This window comes from Tamandua tetradactyla, chromosome 26 (assembly GCF_023851605.1).
Source record: "Tamandua tetradactyla isolate mTamTet1 chromosome 26, mTamTet1.pri, whole genome shotgun sequence".
Lineage (NCBI taxonomy): Eukaryota > Metazoa > Chordata > Mammalia > Pilosa > Myrmecophagidae > Tamandua > Tamandua tetradactyla.
Genome location: NC_135352.1, coordinates 2575206 through 2597908, shown reverse-complemented (window position 1 = coordinate 2597908; position 22703 = coordinate 2575206). Strand labels below are relative to the sequence as shown.

The 22703-nt window shown below is 42.0% G+C and overlaps 1 long non-coding RNA gene across 2 annotated transcripts in view; it reads left to right on the top strand.

Annotated features, from left to right (window-relative positions):
• The window catches only part of LOC143669778 (uncharacterized), a 57622-nt gene that overhangs the window by 9624 nt on the left and 25295 nt on the right, over nt 1–22703 (top strand). For both annotated transcript variants that reach the window (XR_013169054.1, XR_013169053.1), the window contains exon 2: nt 18447–18658. This is a non-coding gene — a long non-coding RNA (uncharacterized LOC143669778). The remainder of the gene's footprint in view (nt 1–18446; nt 18659–22703) is intronic.

Sequence of the window (22703 nt, the reverse complement as noted above, 5' to 3'; positions counted from 1 at the left end):
TACATTTTCTTCTAGAAGCTTTATGGTGCTAGTTCTTATATTTAGGTTTTTGATCCACTTTGGGCTAATTTTTGTGTAGAGCATAAGATAGGAGTCCTCTTTCATTCTTTTGGCTATTGATATCCAGTTCTGCCATGCCCAATGTTTAAAAAGATAATTTTGTCCCAGTTCATAGGATTTGGAGGCCTTGTCAAAAATCAGTTGACCATGGATTTAGTGGTCTATTTCTGCACTCTTGATTTGATTCCATTAGTCAATGATTCTATCTTTGTGCCAGTGCTATGCTGTTTTGACCACTGTGGCTTTGTAATAGGTTTTAAAGTCAGGGAGTGTTAATCCTCACACTTTGTTCTTCTGTTTTAGGATGCTTTTAGTTATTTGGGGTCTCTTTCCTTTCCAGGTGAATTTAGTAGTTAGCTTTTCCAGATCTTCAAAGTAGGTTGTTGGAATTTTGATTGGTACTGTGCTGACTCTCTAGATCAATTTGGGGGAGAATTGACACCTGAACTATATTTAGCCTTCCTATCCATGAGCAGGGAATGTCTTTCCACTTCTTTAGAGCTCCTTTGATTTCTTTTAGCACTGTTCTGTAGTTTTCCATGTTCAAATCCTTTACATCCCTAGTTAAGTTCATTCCTAAGTACTTGATTCTTTTAGTTGCCATTTTAAATGGAATTCTTTCCTTAGCTGACTCCTCAGCTAGGTTATTGCTTATGTATAAAAATGTTACTGATTTTTGTGCATTAATTTTATATCCCACCACCTTGCTGAACTTGTTTACTAACTCATGTAACTTTGTTGTAGATTTCTCAGGACCTTCCATCATATCATGTCATCTGCAAATAATGAGAGTTTTACTTCTTCCTTTCCAATTTGGATGCCTTTTATTTCTTTGCCCAGCCTGATTGCTCTAGCTAGAACTTCTCGCACAATGTTGAATAATAGTGGTGACCGTGGGCTTCCTTGTCTTGTACCTGATTTAGGGGGAAAACAGTCTCTCTCCATTGAGTATGATACTGGCTATTGGTTTCATATCTTCCCTTTATCATATTGAAGTAGTTAACTTTGATTCCTATTTTTTGGAGTGTTTTATCAGAAAAGGATGCTAAATTTTGTCAAATGCTTTTTCAGAATCAATTGAGATGATGTGATTTTTCCCTTTTGATTTGTTAATGTGCTGTACTACATTAATTGATTATCTTGTGGTGACCTATCCTTGCATTCCTGGGATAAACCCTACTTGGTAAAGGTGTATAATTCTTTTAATGTGCCTTTGGATTCAATTTGCTAATATTTTATTGGGAATTTTTGGATCTGTGTTCATTAGGGAGATCAGCCTGTAGTTTTCCTTTCTTATAACATCTTTACCTGGTTTGGATATTAAAATGATATTAGCTTCATAAAATGAGTTAGGTAGAGTTCCTTTTTCATCAATTTTTTGTAAGTTTGAGCAGGATTGACATTAGTTCTTTATAGAATGTTTGATAAAATTTCCCTGTGAAGTCATCTGGCCCTGGGTTTTTCTTTGTAGGAAGGTCATCTATGATTGTTTGAATCTCTTTACTTGTGATTGGTTTGTTGAGATCTTCTATTTCTTCCTGAGTCAGTGTAGCTTGTTTGTGTGTCTCCAGGAATTTGTCCATTTCATCTAAGTTGTGTAGTTTGTTGCTGTATAGTTATTCATAGTATCCTCTTATGATTTCTTTTATTTCTTCAGGGCCTGTTGTAACACACTCCTTCTCATTTCTGATTTTGTTTTTTTTTTTTTGCATTGTTTCTCTGTCTTTCTTTGTCAGTCTTGCTGGTGGCCCATCAATTTTATTGATTTTCTCAAAGAACCAACTTTTTTGGTTTTATTGATTCTTTCTATTGTTCTTTTGTTCTCCCATTCATTTATCTCTTCTTTAATCTTTGATATTTCCCTTCTTCTATTTGCTTTGGGGTTAGTTTGCTGTTTTTTTTTTTTCCAGATTCCTGCAGGTGTGCTGTTAAGTCCTCAATTTTTGCTCTTTTTTGTTTTTTAATATAGGCATTTAGGACAATAAATTTCCCTCTCAGCACAGCCTTTGCCACATCCCATAATTTCTGATAAGTTGTATTCTCATTTTCATTCATCTCCAGATAGATACTGATTTCTCTAGCAATTTCTTCTTTGACCCACTGGTTGAGTGTGTGTAATTTAATCTCCATGTATTTCTGAATGTTCTTGTTCTTTGGTGGTTACTGAAATCCAGCTTCATCCCATTGTGATCAGAGAAAGTGCTTTGAATAATTTCAATGTTTTTAATTTTCTAAAGACCCATTTTGTGTCCCAGCATATGATCTATCCTGGAGAATGTTCCATGAGCACTAGAAAAGAATGTGTGTGTATATATATATATATATATATGCTCTTGTGTTATGGAATGCAATGACCTATGTATGTCTTTTAAGTCTAATTCATTTATCAAGTTATTTAACTTCTCTATTTCCTTGTTGATCTTCTGCCTGGTTGTTATATCTATACAGGAGAGTGTTGTATTGAAGTCTCCTACTACTACTGTTGAAACATCTATCACTCCCTTCAGCTTTGCCAATGTCTGTCTCATGTACTTTGGAGCTCCTTAATTGGGAGCATAAACATCTGTGATTGTTATATCTTCTTGGCGAATTGATCCTTTTATTAGTATATAGTATTCTTTGCCTCTTATGATGTCTTTACATTTAAAGTCTATTTTGTCTGATATTAGTATAGCTAATCTTGCTTTCTTTTGGTTACAACTTGCATGGAAAACCTTTTTTCATCCTTTCACTTTCAATCTATTTGTATTCTCTGTCTAAGATAAGTCTCTTGTAAGCAGCATATAGCTGGATTATGTTTCTTAACCCATTCTGCTAATCTGTATCTTTTAATTGGTAAATTAAGCCATTAATATTTGAAGTTATTACTGAAAAGGTGTTTCTTGATTCCACCATCTTTTTTATTTTATTTGTCAGATCTATATATTCTTTTCCTCTTTCTCTTTGTATTCTTTAAATTACCCTCAGTGGTACTCTTCAATGCTGTGCCCTCCTCCCTCTGCCATCTTTCTTTCTCAGTCAACAGAATTCTTCTTACTATTTTTCATAGGGCCTGTCTCTTGTTGACAAATTCTGTCAGGACTTATTTGTTTGTGGAAACTTTAATATCCTGCACTTTTGAAATACAATTTGGCTGGGTAGAGATTTCATGACTGGAAATCTTTCTCTTTCAGGATCTTGAATATATCATACCACTGCCTTCTTGCCTCCAGGGTGCTAATTGAATAGTCTGAACTCAGTCTCATTTGGTTTCCCTTGTATGTAGTTGTTCTAGTTTGCCAGCTGCCAGAATGCAACACACCAGAAATGGATTGGCTTTTAATAAAAGGGGATTTATTTTGTTAGCTCTTCAGAGGAAAGGCAGCTAACTTTCCACTGAGGTTCTTTCTTACATGGGAAGGCACAGGATGGTCTCTGCTGGCCTTCTCTCCAGGCCCCTGGGTTCCAACAGCTTTCCCTGGGGTGATTCCTTTCTGCATCTCCAAAGGCCTGGGCTGAGCTGCGAGTGCTCAGATGAGGAATGCTGAGCCGCTTAGGCTGTGCTACGTTGGACTCTCTCATTTAAGCACCAGCCAATTAAGTCAAACATCATTCATTGCAGCAAGCATGCCTCCTAACCGACTGCAGATGTAATTAGGCACAGATGAGGTTCATGTACCATTGGCTCAAGTCCACAGCAATAGAACTAGGTGTCTTCACCTGGCCAAGTTGACAACTGAATCTATCACAGTAGTAGATCATTTTTCTCTTATCATTTTCAGGATTTTCTGCTTCTCTTCAATATTTGACAGACTGATTTGTATGTGCCTTGGGAAAGGTCTGTTTGGATTTATTCTGTTTGCAGTTCATTGGGCTTCTTTGAGGCATGGGGCCATTTGTGCACATGTATAGAGCTGTGGCAGCAGGTTGGCATATGGCTTCATGGATTGGGGGCAGATGTGACCCAGATGTGCAGTTCAGCACTTTCTCAGAATTGGGAAGGGTGACTGAGGGCTGTGTGCATGTGCAGTTCTAGGACTTCTATAAATTGTAGTTCCCAGAGCTTAATAATGTGCTTTGGGTCCTGTTCATATGTATGGGCCTGAGAGTGCTCTAAATGTATGTGCAGAGCTCAGGGTAGGTGAAGTGAGTCTGTGCGACACTATGGGTATAGGGCAGGGGTAGCCTAGGTATGGAAGTTAGGCTACCCCAGTTGCCAGTCTTTATGCACTGGCAACAGCCCCAGGGAACAGGAAGGGGGAGGTAGTGCTCAGGAAGGGTGTAGGAGAGGTGGGTTGAGCTGCACTTAGGGTGGGGTATATAGCAGGTATGTGTACCGGGAGCTGGTGGGGTGGGGGTGCTTGGAGTGTGTGAAATGGGAGCAGATGACAGTGTACAGGTGCATGGGGTGTGGGGTGAATTGCCACTCTTGGGACTGCACTGATGAGGGTAACTTGCCCAAAGAATGCAGCCTGGCTTATTTCCTGGTCCCTGGTTCCTGTCTTTGCACTCCCACAGGCTTCATGGCCCTGCACCTCTGTGCCAGGCTCTAGCTTTCTACCTCTCTGTTCCTTGGCTTCTGCAACCACAGCTGCCCCATGTGGTGCAGAAGGTTCTCCCAGGTCAGCCACACACCCAAATCACAGTCTCTGTCCCCCTCCTATCCCTTCTGTAACTTTTCCATGGAGCAGGGCTAATCTTGAGTCACTCTATTCAGCCATCTTCCCCCAGATAGTTTTTACTGACAACATAAAAGTTCAGTGTATGTAAATTGAATAGAGAAATGGTTAGAAGAAAAAAAATTACTGGAATATAAATGAGATGAACTTGTGCATACTGTGACAACGTGCCTCATGAACTTTCTGTATCTATTAGGACAGAATTGTGCAATGGTGGCAAAGGTGTTGATAACCTATAAAAGAAAGTTAGGTTCTAAATTCCTATGCAGTGTGACTCAAGTAAAATAGAACCAAGAATTCCTAATTGGGAATATCATTCAAATTGTACTACATGCTTCTGCTACATTCTTCTGCAATCATTTAATGTCTAAGACTATGTAATTTAGCAGTTTTTTGAACCTCAGTAAGTATTTTTATCCTTAAGGCTGTAATAATTATATAACACTTATCTTATTTCTAGGTTTAACTTCCTTTTTGTAATCTCTACAAAAAACAAACCATTCATCATTCACATAATAAAGGACAATAACCACTGCCTTACAAAAAATTGCCCAGCTACATAAAAAACTTGAGCTCTAAAAATTCCCTCAGTTACACACTGCAACACTTGAATTATGACCATTTCATTCTCTTGTGTAGAAACGAGAAAGAGAAAGTACTGCATAAACCTTAATCCACTACCTGGATAATGTTCCATAAATCTGTAGTTTACTTAGCACATCATTTTAGAAATCATATTGATTTTTACACAGAAAATTCCTTTTTTGTAAATTAGTTCAGGCACCTGTTTATTTGTACTCAGATAAAATTATTTTAGAATTCAGTACATAATCTTTTAAAGCCCATTTTAATTAACAGACAAACTGGAATATTATATATTTGGAAACTAATATTTTTAACTCATATGCAATTTAATATGTACTTAACTGACTCAACAGAATCACATAGTTATGCCAAATAAAAAAAAAACGGTATAATCACATTTACTCCTTTATAACAATGACATGAAGTGATTTGTATAAAGTAGTTTGATTAAACAGTTGCATCTGAATTATACCAAAACAGTTCTTTTAGAATTGGAAGAAACCTAACAGACCAAACCCTTTCTTTGAAAAGCAAAGTAGGCACTGGTGCTATCACTGGGTGATGTGCCACATGCATCACTAAGATATTATAGACCATTATAGAAATAAGCACTATTTAAGAACAGGGATCATATCCCTTATTTTGGGTATTCTGTGCCCAAAATATCCCCAGTGCCCTAAATAGTGCCTGACATCATGTAGGTCTCAAATATTTTTTGAATAAATTAATTCTGATAAAAATGTTTTATAAATTAAATTTTAAACTATTTTTCACTGTAAAAAGATTTTATTAAACAGTGGAATGCATCACTTACCAGGGCTCAGACTTGTTATAGATTATTTAAGGAATTCTTTCAGGATTACCTTTATAAAATTCTCTGTCCATTGGAGAAGATTCTGTTTGCTCCTAGCAGGTTTGAAAATTCCTACCTTAGTCACTACTGGACCAGGCAACAAAAAGATGACGTTGAAAAGATCAAGATTAAATTGCTACAACAACCACCTAGAAATTAGCTATTAAGTCAAATCCCATTGTGGTATTTATCAGATTATCTTGAGCCCTGATGAGATAAAACATGGGTCAGTCTGATGTGATTTGATAAGAAGCCTTCACTGGAATACACATAGCAGCAATAAGTCTTGAGGTTCAGGAAATTACAAGTATTAGAAGAAAAAGCATCATGCTGTGGGGCATCCAGAAGGGTAGGGAAAATAATATGATACTAATATGGCAAGGAAGATCCTAAACTAGAGAAGAAATATTCAAAAATAAACTTTATCTCTTGCACAATTTTGCCTAAGACTGGCAGTGAAGATGACAATGCAGAGAAAAAGTTACATGTTGTGCTGAGCTTGACCTATAGGTGTATCCTTAAGTAAAGTGAATGTAAATTACATAGTTTTAAAGCTAAATAGAGACTTTGAGATGACTTCTTTTAATATGAAGAAATGGCTAGTAAGTGGTTGTCAAAAATCAGAGATATAAAACACACATAACTAGAATCCAAGTTTCCTTCCTCTTACTCCAGAGATATCTTCACACTCTATCACTTCAAAGATTTTTATTTATTTAATTATTTTTACATGGGCAGACACCAGGAATCAAACCTGGGTCTCTGGCATGGCAAGTAACTCTGCCACTGAGCCACCGTGGCCACCCAAAGATTTTTAATTAACATTTTAAAATGTATTTCTTTCTTTCATGGGCTGGGAATTGAATGTGGGTCTCCCACATGGCCGGTGAGAATTCTAGCATTGATCTACCCTTGCACTCACTCTAAGTACTTTTTTTCAAGAAAAGAATGTATATTTTGTCAAATGAATTTTCTACATTGATGGAAATGATCATGTGTTTGTTTTCTTTCATTCTGTTAATGTGAATTGCATTAATTGCTTTTCTTGTGATGAACCAACCTTACATACCAGGGGTAAATCTCACTTGATTGTGAGCTACAATTCTTTTAATATGTTGTTGGATTCAGTTTGCTAGTGTTTTGTTGAGGATTTTTGCATCTACATTCATAAGAGATATTGGTTGTTAGTTTTCCTCACCTTTATCTAGCTTTGGTATGAGGATGATGTTGGCCTCACAGAATGATTAAGGGAGTGTTCCCTTTAGTTTTTTGGAAGAGTTTGAGCATGATTGGAATTAAGTCTTCTTGGAATGTTCGGTAGCATTCCCCTGTGAAGCCACCTGGCTCTGGGCTTTATTTTGTGTTTTTTTAAATCATTATTACTGATTCAATTTCTTTACTAATAGTTGTTTGTGTGTGTGTGTGTGATTTTCTATATCTTCTTGCATCAATGTGTGTAGTTTGCATGACTCTAAGAAATTCTTATCTATTTGTAGATAAAGTATGTTATCTATTGTAATGGCATGCAGTTGTTCATAGTATCCACTTACAATCCTTTTTATTTCTGCCAAGTTTGTATTGATATTCCCCTTTTCATTTCTAATTTTCAGTATTGTATCCTCTCTCTCTTTTTTTCATCAGTCTAGCTAAAGATTTGTTGACTTTGTTGACCTCTTCAAACAACCAACTTTTGGTTTTGTTGATTCACTATATTTTTTTCTATTTAATTTATCTCCACTTTAATCTTTGCTGTTTCATTCCTTCTGATTGATTTAAGTTTAGTTTGCTCTTTTTTTCTAGTTCTTCCAGTTTTGAGGTTAGCTCTCTGATTTGAAGTTTTTCTTCTTTTTTAATATAAGCATTTAGAGCTATAAGTTTCCCTCAGAGCACAGACTTCATTTCCTCTCATAAGTTTTGGTGTGTTGCATTTTCATTTTCTTTTGCCTCAAGATATTTCCTAATTTCACTTCTGATTTCCACTTTAACCCATTGGTTATTTAAGAGTATGTTGTTTAATTTTCACATATGTGTGAATTTCCTCTTTCTCCCTCTGTTATTGAGTTCTAGTTTCACTCCATTGTTGTCAGAGGATACACATTGTATGATTTCAATAATTTTGATTGCATTGAGACTCATTTTATGAGTCAACATATGGTCATCCTCAAGAATGAACTATGTGCACATGAGAAGAATGTGTATTATATTTCTGTTGGATACAGAGTTCTATGTCCTGTATTGTACCTCCTTATGAGCTTCAGTGTCCTATCCATTATTAAAGTCTTCTACTTTTAATATACAACCATCAGTTTCTCCCTTCAAATCTGTCAGTATTTGCTTCAGATATTTTGGGGCTCTGCTATTAGGTTCATATATATTTAAAATTGTTATATCTTCCTGTTGAATTTTCTCTTTGTCAGTATGTAATGACCATTTTTGCCCTTCATAAATGTTTTTTACTTAAAGTCTATTTTATATGATATTAGTATAGCCACCTCAGCTCTCTTCTGGCTACTACTTGCAGGGTGCATATTTTTCCGTCCTTGCACTGTTAACCTACTTGGATCTTTAACTATAAGACAAGTCTCTTGTAACAGCTTACAGTTGGGTCAAACTTTGTTATCCATTGTGCCAATCTATGCCCTTTGACTGGTGAGTTTATTCCATTTACATTTAAAGCCACTGCTCATAACACAGGTTTTTCTTCTGCCATTTTGCTATTTAGAGTTTGTAATACTTATATCTTTTTTGTTCATCACTTCTGTTAAAGTCCACTTCTATATTTATTTGCTTTCTTGGGTTGTACCATATTGAGTGCCTTCTCATTTCTATATGGGTTTATTTTTATCTGTTTTCTTTCTGGTTAGTATAGCATTAAAATATAACATTCTAAATATATAACCATCCTATTTGGTTGATGCCAACTTAACTTCAATTGCATATTGAAATCTTCTGCTTATTCAACATTAAGTCCAGATACTAGCACATATACTTTTCTTATACTTTTCTGTTCATCCATGATTTTTTGTACTTGTTACCACTCATATCTTTGTACATTGTATGTCCAAAAACCTAGATTTATCATTACTTTTTATGCATTTGCATTTTAGCACCAATAAGAAGTGGAGTTACAAACCCAAGAAAACAATACAATAATAACTGAAATTTGTAATTACCCAAATGGTTACATTTTTTGCAGATCTCTGTTTCTTTATGCTAATTTATATTGCTGTCTAGTGTCTTTTCCTTTCAGTCTGAAGACTCTCTTCAGCATGGCTAAAATACAGGTCTAGTGGTGATAAAATCCCTCAACTTGTTTATCTAAGAATGTCTTAATCTCTCCCTCAACTATTGAAAGACAGTCTTGCTGGATATAAAATTCTTGTCTGCCAGTTGTTTTCTTTCAGTCCTTTGTTTCACCCCAGTACCTTCTGCCTCCATGTTTTCTAGTGAGAAATTAACACTCAATCTTATTGGGATTCCCTCATATTTAACATGTTGCTTTTCTCTTGCAGCTTTCAGAACTCTCTCCTCATCCTTTGCATTTGATAGTATGATCAATATATGATGTGGTGCATTTTTCTCCATGTATATCCTGTTTAGTGATGTTCATATGCACATTATTGCTAAGTTTAGGAAGTTCTCTGTCATAATTTATTGTCATTATCTTTCCCTTTCTCTCTTTCATCTCCATCTGGGAGTCCCATAACATATATATTGATGCACTTGATGGTGACCCATAGCTGTCTTAGGCTATTTTTGCCTTAAATATTTTGTTTTTCCTTTTGCTTCCTCAGCCTGACTCTTTTCAAGTGTTTTGCCTCCAAGTTCACTAATTCTTTCTTCTTCTAATGTGATTCTGCTGTGTGCTGGTTTGAAAGGAAGTATGGCCCCTAAGAAAAGCCATGTTTTAATATAAATCCCATTTCATAAAGGTAGAATAATTTCTACTCAATGCTGTATGTTTGAAACTAATGAGATCATCTCCCTGGTTGATGTGATTTAGTCAAGAATGGTTTTTAAATTGGATTAGGGGACGACATGTTTCCACCCATTTGGGTGGATCTTGATTGGTTTATTGGAGTCCTATAAAAGAGGAAATATTTTGGAGAATGAGGGATTCAGAGAGAGCAGAACGATGAAGCCATGAGATGCAGAGAGTCCACGAGCCAGCAACCTTTGGAGATGAAGGAAAACGCCTCCCAGGGAGCTTCACGAAATAGGAAGCCAGGAGAGAAAGCTATCAGATGACGCCGTATTCACCATGTGCCCTTCCAGCTGAGAGAGAAGCCCTGATTGTGTTCGCCATGTGCCGTCTCACTTGAGAGAGAGACTCTGAACTTCATTGGCCTTCTTGAACCAAGGTATCTTTTCCCTGGATGCCTTTGATTGGACATTTCTATAAACTTGTTTTAATTGGGACATTTTCTCGGCCTTAGAACTGTAAACTTGCAACTCATTAAATTCTCCCTTTTAAAAGCCATTCCATTTCTGGTATATTGCATTCCGGCAGCTAGCAAACTAGAACATGTTGTTAAAACCTTTCTGGGTATTTTTCATTCCAGTTATTGTGATCTTCAACTCCAGTAGTTCTGTTTGGTTCCCTTTTATAATTTCTATCTCTTTTCTTAGACTCTTATATTGTTCATTCATTGTTTTCCTGGTATCCTGCAGTTCTTTCTCTGTACTTTCATTGCTTTGAATGCTTTTAAGATCATTTGTATAAAGGCTTTGTTTGATGTAGTCACAGTCTCACCTTCTTCATTGGTATTTTCTATATTTTTATTTGTTCCCTTGGGTGGGGCATTTTTTCATGTTTCTTTGTCTTGCACTTTTATTGCACACTGTCCACTCTTATATTTTAAAAGATTTATGCTAGGATTTATTTCCATGGTTTTTGTTTTGTGACCAGAAGGTGATAAGACAGATTCTTGACCTCCATCCCTTCTGTAGGGAAGGTCTGCCCAAGGCAAATGCAATGTGCAGGGTTTTTCCTGTCCCCCTGGGCTTCTGCCTCATCCTGAGCTCTTGCTTGTTTATTTTGGAGTTTCCCCACTTACAGAAGTTACATTGTCCCCTCTATTTCCCAGGGGAAATATTCCTCTCCCATGTATCTAAAGCTGGCAAGATTTTGTTCCAGATTATCCACCTCTGTAATTTTTGTACACTTTTCAAATCTTAAAACACTTCTTTGTCTCAGCTAATTTTGCCTGGAGGGCAAATTCTGGGAGGAGTCACCATAGAGAGAACTTTACCAATTCAGTATTTTCCAGTCAGAAAAGGGCCAGGGACCCACAAAGGGGCACAAACAAACTCCAAAATGCCAGGGGAAGGGGTCAGGAAGGGCACCAAGAGCTCCTCCAATTTCTCCCAAAGCTGAGCTCTCCTTGCCTGCCCAGCAAATGCAGCCTTCAGCCAGCTGTCCCCTACAGTCTTGAGGGTCCCTGAGGAAGGAAGCAATGCATTTTTATATCTCTACCACCTATGCCCCTGTCTGGGGAGGGTTGAAGCAATAATTGCCTTCAGCTCTGGGACCCATCCTCCTAATTCACTAATCAAGAGCCATGTTCGTGGTTTGCCAAACCCCAACTGAAACCATTCCTGCCAACCCTAAAGAATATCCAGGGCTTTATCTGAGATTCTACAGAAGTTTCACACACTAAGATTAATTTCCAAAAACCTACAACCTCTGGATGCTTCCCAGACCAGATAAGCCCCAAGTCCCAGAAGGGTTAGCCTCTTCAGAACATCAAAGAGTTCCAACTCCTACTCAATAGCTTTGATACCCTTTTTCCACATGAGAAAGTTAGAAATATCCCTAAAGATTGGGAGAAGCATCAAAGGAGAAGGAGGAGTTGTAACTGAGAAAAAAGGATTTAACAAATGAGTATGACTTCTGAATCATTATACTGATATTTCTTTTAGTATACAGTATCTTTGGGCAACTAGAAGGAAAAATCTGGAATTGTGGAAGAGTAACCCATGCCAAACTCTGAAATTTTTCTATAACCACTCATCACAATGTACTTTAAAAGTTATTGTTTTTTAATGTTTGCTATATCACACAATAAAAAATGTTTACTACCCCTGTTCTTGGGGAAGAGGGTTTTTGTGTTCCTTTCTCTTGGCAGCAGCCAGCCAGGGAGTATACCCCATGGCAGCCACCTTGAATGTAGGAGATGGGTGCTAGTAGCCATGTCCCAGAGAGAGCAGTTTATGGTTCTATACCATGGCTTACCAGGCCCTCCCTCCTGTCCTTCACTGGGTGCTGTCAGGGTCTTTCCAGCATCCAGAGTTTCAACATAGCTGGTTCAGACCATTCTTGCCTGTTTAACAGTTGTTCTGGTGGAAGGACTGAGTATTGCAGCTCCGTACAGTGCCCTCTTCCCCCAATATTTAAAAAACCAGTTACAGATAAGTGTGTCTGAAGTCTTCCACTTTGTGGACTTTCTGTGTCTGCTTTTAGTTTTTGTTAGTGTTTGCGTTACCCATTTTGAGGCCATATTGTTAGGTGCATATTAATTTAGAATATTATATCTTCTTGGTGAGTTCCACCTGTTCTTAGTAAGAAGTATCTCTTTTTAGCCCTAGTAATGCATTTTCCCTAAAGTCTAATTTGCCTGATATTAATGTAGCTACAACAGCTTTCTTTAGGGTTTGCGTGATATATGTATTTCTAATCTTATTTTTTCAGATTTTATATCCTTTCATTTTGCAAGTATCTCCCATAAGTAGCATAAGAGATGGACTTTGCATAATTTTGTTTTATTTTTTCCAGACTGATATATAAATATCAGTTCATTTATATTTTATGTAACTAGTGATAAACTGAGTTAAATCTGTCTTAATGTGCTTTATTCGCCCTTCTTGCCTGTGTTCCTTTTGCCCTTCTTTCCTGCTTTTTTGATATTAATGTTTTTAATATTTCAGATCCCTCTACCCCATTTTCTTGAAAGCTTTACACTCTTAGGATGCTGTTTTACTAGTTTACACTAGAGATTATATGAGCCCTTGTGACTTATGAAATTTAACATTTGATACTAATTAGGACTTTGAGTCTCTTGCCATGAATCAGTGATCTTAGAACATTTAAACCCATTCATCTCCAACCAACTCAAATATCACTGCTATCAAAAATTTTAACTCTCTCTGTATTTTAAATTCTATAATATATTATAATTGCAACTGCTTTCCATAATCAATATTCACTAAAGTAATATTTTTGTTTTATGTCATCAACAGTTAATTTATTGAAATACTTCCAAACCCTTATTCTATTCCTATCTGAATCTTGGAGCAGTGAGTATTTTGCCCTTGCTGAGTAAATGCTCTTTGGTAGTCCTTTTACTGTGGGCCTGCTGATATCATCATTTTCACCCCTGTGTTTGAAGATGTTTTCACTACATATAAGAATTTGGGGTTGGCAGTTATTTTTCATCAGCATCTCATAATTTTCTAGCTTCTACTATTTCTGTAAAAGTTAATTCTTATCTAACAGTTGTTCCCTTTGAAGGTAATTTGACTTTTTCTCTCTAAATGATCTTAAGATTTTATGTTTCAATTTTATTTTCAGTTAATACTTTTCAGTTTTAGGGTCATAGGTCTTCTTGAAACCTTAACATGATTTCCTAAATTAGATTTGAAAAATTCTTAGCAAGAATTCTTCAAATATTGCTTCTGATCCTTTCTCCCTTCTGTCCTCTGGGACTCCAATTACTTGTACATCTGAACCTCTCCCTGAGCCCAGATGCTCCCCATCTCTCTGGTACTATCCCTCCTTTTCCTTTTCTTGTTTCTTTGTTTTGACCTAACTAGTGAACTCACTAATTCTCTCTAAAGCTCTTTTTAATATGATTTACTGTTGAACCCATCCACCAAGTTTTGAGTTGTAGTTATTGTATTTTTGAAGGGCTCCATAATTTCAAATTGGTAATTAGTTTGAAATTGCTATGCACATTTTTATACTTACCAGTTTTTTTTGAAATTTTATCTCATCCTTTATTTCTTCGTACATAATACACAAAGTTACTTTAAAGTCAGTGTCTGATCAAGCTCCCAAAATTGGAAATTGTTTCTGTTGCCTATTTCTGCTGGTTCTTAGTAATTTTTTTCTAGTGTGCCTGGTTACTTTTATTGTATATTAGATATTTTTCCTCTGTGTGGGATGCTTCTTCTTCTTATCTTGCTGAATCATTTTCCCACAGCTGCCATATCAATTACACAGACTTGGTGCCTTGAAACAACATATTTTTCTTTTTCCATAGCATCAACAATATTAAATATCTAGGAATACATGCACAATAAATGTACCCATGGTTAAAAAGACTTGAATAATGAAAAACACAAAATACTACTGAGAGGAATTTTAATGGAACTAAATAAATGACATGATAGCCCTTGTTCATGGACTGGAAAAATTGACATTATTAATATGTCATTATTTTGCAAAGCAGTATATACGTTGAGGGCAATCCCTATCAAAACTTCAGCAGTCTTTTTTTTACAGAAATGGGAGACCAGAGCTTCAAATTTTTGTGGAACTGTAGAAGTTCCTGAACACCCAAAACAATTTTGAAAAAGAAGAACAGTGTTGGCTTATACGTCCTGACTTCAAATTGTACTACAAAGTGGCAATAATCAAAAAAGTGGTAAATGCATAAAGACAAATAGACCAGTGGAACAGAATTTAAAGTCCAGAAATAGAACCATACATCTAAGGCAAATTGATTTTTTTCTTTTCTTTCTTTCTTTCTTTCCTTTTTTTTTTTTTGTATAAGCAGGCACCAGGAATCGAACCTGAGTCTCTGCTGTGGCAGGCAAGAACTCTGCCACTGAGCCACCATGGCCCACCTGGCAAATTGATTTTTGATAAGTGTGCTTAACACATGCAATGGGGATAAAATAGTCTCTTCAAGCAACATTATTGGGAAAACTGGATAGTCATAGACAGAAGAATGAAATTCAACCCCTACCTCACAACATATGCAAAAATTTACCCCAAATGAATCAAGGACCAAAATATAAGATCTAAAGTTATACAACTCTTAGAAGATAACATAGAAGCAATTCTTCATGACCTGAATTTGGTAATGGGTTCTTAGATATGACACCAAAAACACAAGCCACAAAAGAAAATATATAAATTTGATTTCATCAAAATTTGAAACTTACATGCATTGATCAAAATTATCCAGAAAGTGAAAAGACAACCTAAAGGATGGGAGAAAATAGTTTAAAACCATATATTAGATAAGGGCGTAATGTCCAGAATATATAAAGAACTTGTAAATGAAACAATAAAAAGAAAACCCGGTTATAAAATGGGCAGGGAACTTGGATGGACATTTTCCAAAGAAGATAGATAAGTTGCCAATAAACACATGAAAAGTTGTTCAAATCACTAGCCATTATGGAAATGCAAATCCAAACTGTAATGAGATACCATACCACACATATGAGGAAGGTTATTATAAAAAAATTGGAAAATTTCAAGTGTTAGAGAGGATATGGAGAAATTGTAACGCTAGTGCATTGTTAGTGGGAATGTAAAATGGTACAGAAACTGTAGAAAGCAATATGGCAGTTCCTCAAAAAGTTAACTATAGAATCATCATATGACTGGGCAATCCCACGTCAAGATAATATAACCAAAGAGAATGAAAATAAGGGTTGCAAACAGATATTGTACAGCATTGTTTATAGCACATTATTCACAATAACCAAAACCTAGAAACAACCCAAGTGTCTGTCCACAAATGAATGGATGAACGAAACGTAGTCCATATACACATTGGAATACTATTTGATCTTAAGAAAGAATGAAATTATGAGACAAGCTGCAACATGAAAGGACCTTGAAACATTATGCTAAGTGAAATAAACAAGACACAAAAGAGTGAAAACTATGTGATGTCACTCATTAGAATTGAATAGCAAATTCACAGAGACAGAAAGCAGACAAGGTCAGCAACAGACTGGGAGAAAGGGAAAGGGAGGGGTGAAGAGAGAGTATTTGTAATTTTTAAAAAGGTAAAAACCCACTTACATATTTATTCTGTGGCTTTGGAGGCACAAATCCCAAATTAAGTGGAGCCATGCTCCCACTGGTGTCTCTGGGGGAGAAGCAGTCTACTTGTCTGTGAGATTCTGGTGTGCCAGGTAGACTTTGCTTGTGACCACCTCTCTCCACATGTCCTCCTTCCCTCTGCTTCTGGGTCTCCTCATCCCACAGGATCTCTCATGAGGACATTTGCCACTGGATGGATAATCCAGAAGTGGCTCATCTTCCGGTCCTGCATCATGCCTGCAAAGATCTTTTTTTCCCAACAAGGTCACATTTACAGACTCCAGGAGTGAGGACGTGGACATGTCTTTTCATCTCTACTTGCCCCTGCTCAGGGTGGCTGCCCTGAGACCAAGCTGGCTTCTAGCCAGGTGGACCCCAGGACTGGTCACCTGTGTTTCTCTTTCCACCACCTGCACACCCCAGTATTCTGCAGACACCAGGACCACGATGAGGATGGTAACTGGGCTGAGCAGGGGCAGGGTGCCCATTTGCGGAGGCTGTGCTGAATAGTGATCAGGGTCTGGGGACCCGCCAGTGCAGTCTTTTACCTTGTATCTCTCAGAGGGTGGATGCAGAACCATGCAGAGAGGACGTTCAGGTGGTAGGGGTGTTCTTCGTTGCTGCATCTCCTGTGACCAGATTTTAGAAACTTGGGTTACATGATCTTTCCATTTCCCTGAATTTTCATTTCATTTTTTGTCTTGACCCAGACTTCCAGTTGATGCTCTGTTGGTAGAACGACCTTGTCACAATGAAAGAAATAGCATTAGACCCAGGGAATGGATCAAACCATGTGGACTTTGGTCTTAACTGTCCTTTAACTTGAAGGAATGGCAGCCTTGGGCAGCCCCTCAGGGTATCAGATGTCCTGCATCCTTCAGGTGCCTCTTGCACCATTTCAGCACTCAGCCCCCTCCAAACCAAGGTGGTTCCCCAGGCCCACGTTTGGCCTCAAGAAGGCCCATGTGGTGGCCTTGGTGAAGCCACTGTTGCATAGGCCCACCTGCCTATTCCTTCTCGTGGTTACCCTCGGTCCTGGGGTCCCATTGGGAGCCAGGGCCTGCCTTGCCACCCAGGCCATTTTCTGCCTAAACCCTTACATTCCCAGGACTGCTGCTCCAATTTTCTCACTCTCAGCCTGGATGTAGATGTGTCTCCAGCATCTGTTTCTGAAGCAGCCGAGGTCTTGGGCTCCGTAGTGAAACTTCCCAGGGGCTGCACAGGTGGCAGGTGGGCCAGGACACTTGCTGCCACTCCCAGGTGCCAGGGGTCTTTGGGGACAGGTTCTTTATGGCAGAGGCAGATCCCTGCTGACCACTGTGCTTCCAAGGGGCCATGGAAGGAGACCCCAGGGCAGGGTTTGAGGTGGCCCTGATGGAGAGGCTTGAGCTGGGCCCACCCTGTCCTAGCACCACTATCAGGTGCCCTGTCTACTGTCCCTACCTCCTGCCAGGCAGTAACTTGCCTCCTTGAGGTCCTGGCAAACCAGAGAGGGGCATCATCTGGGTGCTGGGCTGGGGAGGCAAAGGGTGGGTGTTGGCCCCCAGCAAGCTCAGCACACTGGGTGAGGACATCCTGGAGGTCCCTTTACATGGCAGCACTGGCCAGGAGCCCAGGCCTGCATTCTGTGCCCACCTTCTCAACACCACAGAGCTCAGGGGCATGGGCAGGCAGGTGTCACAAGGGCAGGGAGCTCCTCCACAAATCCGATGGCCATAGGGCCACCTCCACTATCCTGGCAGGACTTGCAGCTGCCCTGAGCCTGTGAGGGTAAGGCACCCCCAGCCCAGGGTTCTGCAGAGCATGTGGGCCTTCATTCCTCTTGGGGGTGTCTCTGTGGGTGGGGCAGGTGATGTTTCTGGCCCAGAGCAGCCTGCAGGGGTCACAGGGCACTGTGATGGGCTCCTGGTGGGGCTTGGCTGTTGGGCCGCTGAGCACCCCATCTCTCCGCAGTCTGCCATGGTTTGTAATTCATAGCCCAGCTGGTGTCCATGTGGGGCCTTCCCACACCAAGCCCTCAGTGGGAAGATGTGGTGCTGCTGCTGGGGCTCTGGCAGGTTTCTGTTTGATTGGTTTCCATTTGTCTTAATTGTTGTTACCAGCTTGCTGTAATCGGTCCTATCTTACCTTTACCCACAGGTCGTGCAGCTGTCCCCCCATCTCCCCATCCCATCCTACTCCCCCTTGCACCCTGATCTCTGAATTTGGTTACTCCATGTTCCTCCAGGATGCCCTCTCTACCCGACTTACTTCCCTCTGGTTGCAGCATGGCACATCTCCTGACTGAGGATTCTTTGCACAGTGTCTGGTGTCTTAGTGTCCATCCATCTGCTGACAGATATGGGTTGTTCCCACTACCTGTCCTTTGGGAGTAATGCGGCCACCTTGGACCACATGTGACATCGGGTCCTGATTTCCATCATCATGGTGGGGCTGCAGGTACTGTGTCTACACTCGATTCAGCTGTTCCAGGCCACTCTCACTAACCCCTGCACCCCTCCCATCTTCTGTTAGGATGAGGACCCCTTCTAGAATGCCCAGGACCTTCCAGGGACAACTCCACTCCCAGCACCCTGGCTCGGTCCATCTTTCTGTACCACCCTAGGGGCTTCCAGTGCTGTCCTTGCCAGGGCTTCAGAAATGGCCCCTCAGCCCAGGTCTGTGGCCCAAAGGTGCCCTAGACACAGCCCAGAGTCCCCTGCCCTTGGCCAGGTCCTTAGGGATACCCAACTCCCAGGCTGGTAGGGGTTTTCTGGCAGCCACCCTGTGTATCCCCTGGTAAGTGCAGAACCCAGCCCTGGGGACACTATAGTGCACTAATGTGGTGTGAGCTGCTTTTGTGGGCCTCAGTCCTATTAATTTAAGGTTCCCAGCAGCACCCTGAGACTGGAACCATCCAGCCAAGGCTGGGGTCTCTGCCAGGGAAGTCCCCAGGCACCAGGATAAGTTGAGATTGTGACCTGTATTTTCCAGAAGTTTCCCCTGACTCCCTGACCCTTCTGGAGGGTCTGCTTCCACCTGTAAAGCCTGTGGCACAGCTGTCCCTGCCTCCTACTCCCCAATCCCACCTAAGCTCAGTCCCCAGCCCTGCAGCCCAGCAAACCTGGGGCAGTCATGAGGATTGAGCTGACCTCTTGGTCTGCTTGAGGAACCAGCCTCTGGGACCACTTGAGGTTTCAGCAGGGCCTGGAGAGACCCAGATCAGGGATTGGCATAACAGGAAAGGCTACTCTGGCTGGACCCAGCATGGTGTATGTCCGGCCCTCATTCCCAGAGGCCATTGGTGGCTGCCTAGGCCACTTTGGGCCACTTGGCCACTTTAGGTCCTGATGGATCCAGTCAGCCAAGTATGTCTTGCTCTAGAGAGTGCAGCTCTGACTGTAGTGCAGGTTCACACCCATGTCCAGATTCCCACATGTGCAGATTCCCACCTGAGTGCAGGTTGCTACATGTGCAGGTTCACACTTGTGTCCAGGTTTCTACCTGTGTACAGGTTCCCACATGTGAAGGTTCCCACCCATGTGCACTTTTCCAAATGTGCAGAATCCCATGTGAGCAGACTCATATCCATGTGCAGGTCTTCACATGTGCAGGTTCACACCCTTGTGCAGGATCCTACATGTACAGTTTCCCATGTGTGCAGGGTCACACTCCTGTGCATGTTTCCACCTGTGTACAGGTTCCCACAGGTTCAGGTTTCCATGTGTGCAGGTTTCCATGTAGGTTCACACCCATAGGCAGGTTCCCACCTCTGTGCAGGTTTACACTTGTGTGCAGGTTCACACCAATGTTCATGTCCCAACCCATGGTGCAGGTTCCCACATGTGCAGATTCCCACAGGTGCAGATTCTCACATGTGCAGATTCCCAAATATGCAGGTTTCCACCTGGCCTGTCCTTGAGCCCAATGACACTGCTGTTACCCAGGTCTTCTCTAGCAATCTGTGTCCCCAGGCTGTCAGACTCGGATGCCCCTGCACAGGTGGAAGTTCAATAGGTGCCCACCCTGCCCTAGTCATGCTATGCTGGACACCCAGCCTCATGTCCTAAATGCACATTGAGCAGTCAGTCCAGTGAGGGCAAGAACTATCTGATCTTGCCCTCCTGGCTACCCCATGCAGTTCTGTGGGGAATGGGAGGTGGTACAGAACCAGTTGGTCCCACAGTGCCTTCAGAGAGTACCTGGGCCCATGATGCCCGTGTGTGACCCTCACTTCCTCTCCTGGCCCTCTTCTGCCTCCCACCCAATAGGCAGCACACATATCTGGGGACCCAGGACACACCTGGGTATATGGGGACACAGGGCACACAGCTGGGGACACAGGGCACATACCTGGTGACACAGGGAACACCTCTTGGGACATGGCACAGACCTAGGGATGCAGGACAAACATATAAGTATGCAGAAGACACCTGTTGACATGGAGCAGAGACCTGGGTACCTGGGGTACAGACCTGACAGGGCACACATCAGGTATGCAGGGTACACCAGGCATACTCCTGGGAACTCCTCCCTTCTGATCTGGAACTGGGCAGGTGAGCAGTGTTGTCCCTGCAGCTTGCAGCCTCTCACCAAATGCTTTTTTCCTCCCTCATGGGACAGCGGGATGCTCACTCCTCCTCCCCTTAGAAATCGTGGGGGGGTGGTGACACAGGAGGGGCCTTGGCCTCTGCCGTGGGAGGGAGAAAGTGCATGGAGTAGACAAGTGGTCAGGGTTTGCGAAGGGAGATCTGGGCCGAGTCCAGCTCTGTCTTCTGCTGTGAACTGAGTATAGCCTCATCTCTGTGCCCTGAGCAGCCATCCCCATTCCCAGGGATGCAGAGCCCTGCCTGGCACCTGTCCTGGGCACAGAGGGGTCTGTACCAAGTATCTCATGTGAGTTGTTTTGGTTCAAGCAAACATGTCTCATGTTACATAGTGGTGATCCAGATATATGTGAAACAGAGAAGTGCCAAATGTTCTCTGTGGCTAAGAGGGAGGACTTTCCACCCTGCACATCCCGCCCCGCCCCTGTCCCCCGCTCCCACTGTCCCCGCCCCTGCCGCACATGTGCCATGAAGGAGGACTCTACTGCCCTCCCTCATCACAGGACCAGCCCCCTCCCACACCCTCTCTCCCAACACAGGATCAGCCACCCTCCCTTCACACCTCCCCCAGGAAAGGACCAACCCCCACACTTACCCTGCCATGGCAGATCTTTTCCAGGCCTCTGCTATCCCATCTCTGAGACTGGGGTGGCCAGAATTGCATATCTCTCATGGTGGAGCATGTTCTGAGACATGGTCCCAGGGGTGGGCACCCAAACACCCCCCACCCAAGGCCCGCAGCACTGACACATGCCATTGTGTCATTCCATCACAAAGTGCCCAGCTTGTGGGGGAGCTGGCAACATGGGTGGCCAGGGCTGGGTCTCCCGGCCTAATTCTTCACCCCAGATGTTCCCCTCACATCCCCAACTTCCAAGCCCCTCTGCGCCCTGCACTTTATAGTCTGCATCCTGAACCACACACCCTGCACCCACCCCATACCCTGTACTTTGTACCCTGCACCCCACATCCCATACCCCTCACCCTGCACCTACCCTGCACCCTGTACCACATCCCCTACACCCCTCACCCTGCACCCTTCACACTGCACCCAGCACCCTGTACCTCACACCCCACATCAAACATCCTGTGCCCCCAAACAGTTGTGCTCCCTCTCACCCTCAAGTCATGGCTTATAGGGCAGAGAAGTCCTGGGGATCCTACGTCCCTCAAGGTGTTTAAGGCCCACCCCCACTGTCTTTGGGTGCCTGCCCAGCTGGGGTCCTGGCTTCTGTCTCTGCAGAGCTTCGTGGGGCTCATTTCCAATGGTTGGGATCTGATCTGGTCTTGAGTACATCCAGGGCAGGGTGGGCACCCTCCAGCCCATACCTGTCCCTGTGTGGATGCAACTCCCCACTTGGCTACTGGAAGGTTGGAGATGATGGCACCCCTCTGTGTCCACCACAGGCAGTGCCAGAGGCCCTTGAGGAGGCAGCGACCACCCTTAGGTTTAAGCCACGGGTTGGTGGCTCCATGGGATTTGGTCATGAGGTCAGCTGGGTTCCTGGGCCTGGCTACAGATGCATCTGCACTGCCTGGCTGTGGGTGCAGGGTGGGGCCGCTGCAGCTGAGACATGACACCATGGGGAACAGCTGGACCCCATGAAAGTGACCCATGCCTCCTGCTCCAGGCCTGACAGTGACCCAAGTGCCCATCACCTCCAGCCAGGCAGTTTCCTATGGTGACTTGGCAGCCCAGGGCCCTATGAGGATGGGGACATCTCCAGGTTCCCCAAAACTACAGACCATTGTGGCCCTAGGTGGAGGAGGATAACAAATAATGGGGGCTAGGGATCCTACTGCTTGGCTGGGCTTGGGAGGAGCTTCACCCCACAGCCCTGCACTGGCAGGTGGGACCTATGGATGCTGGTATCCAAGGGTACCCATACCTCTCCCAG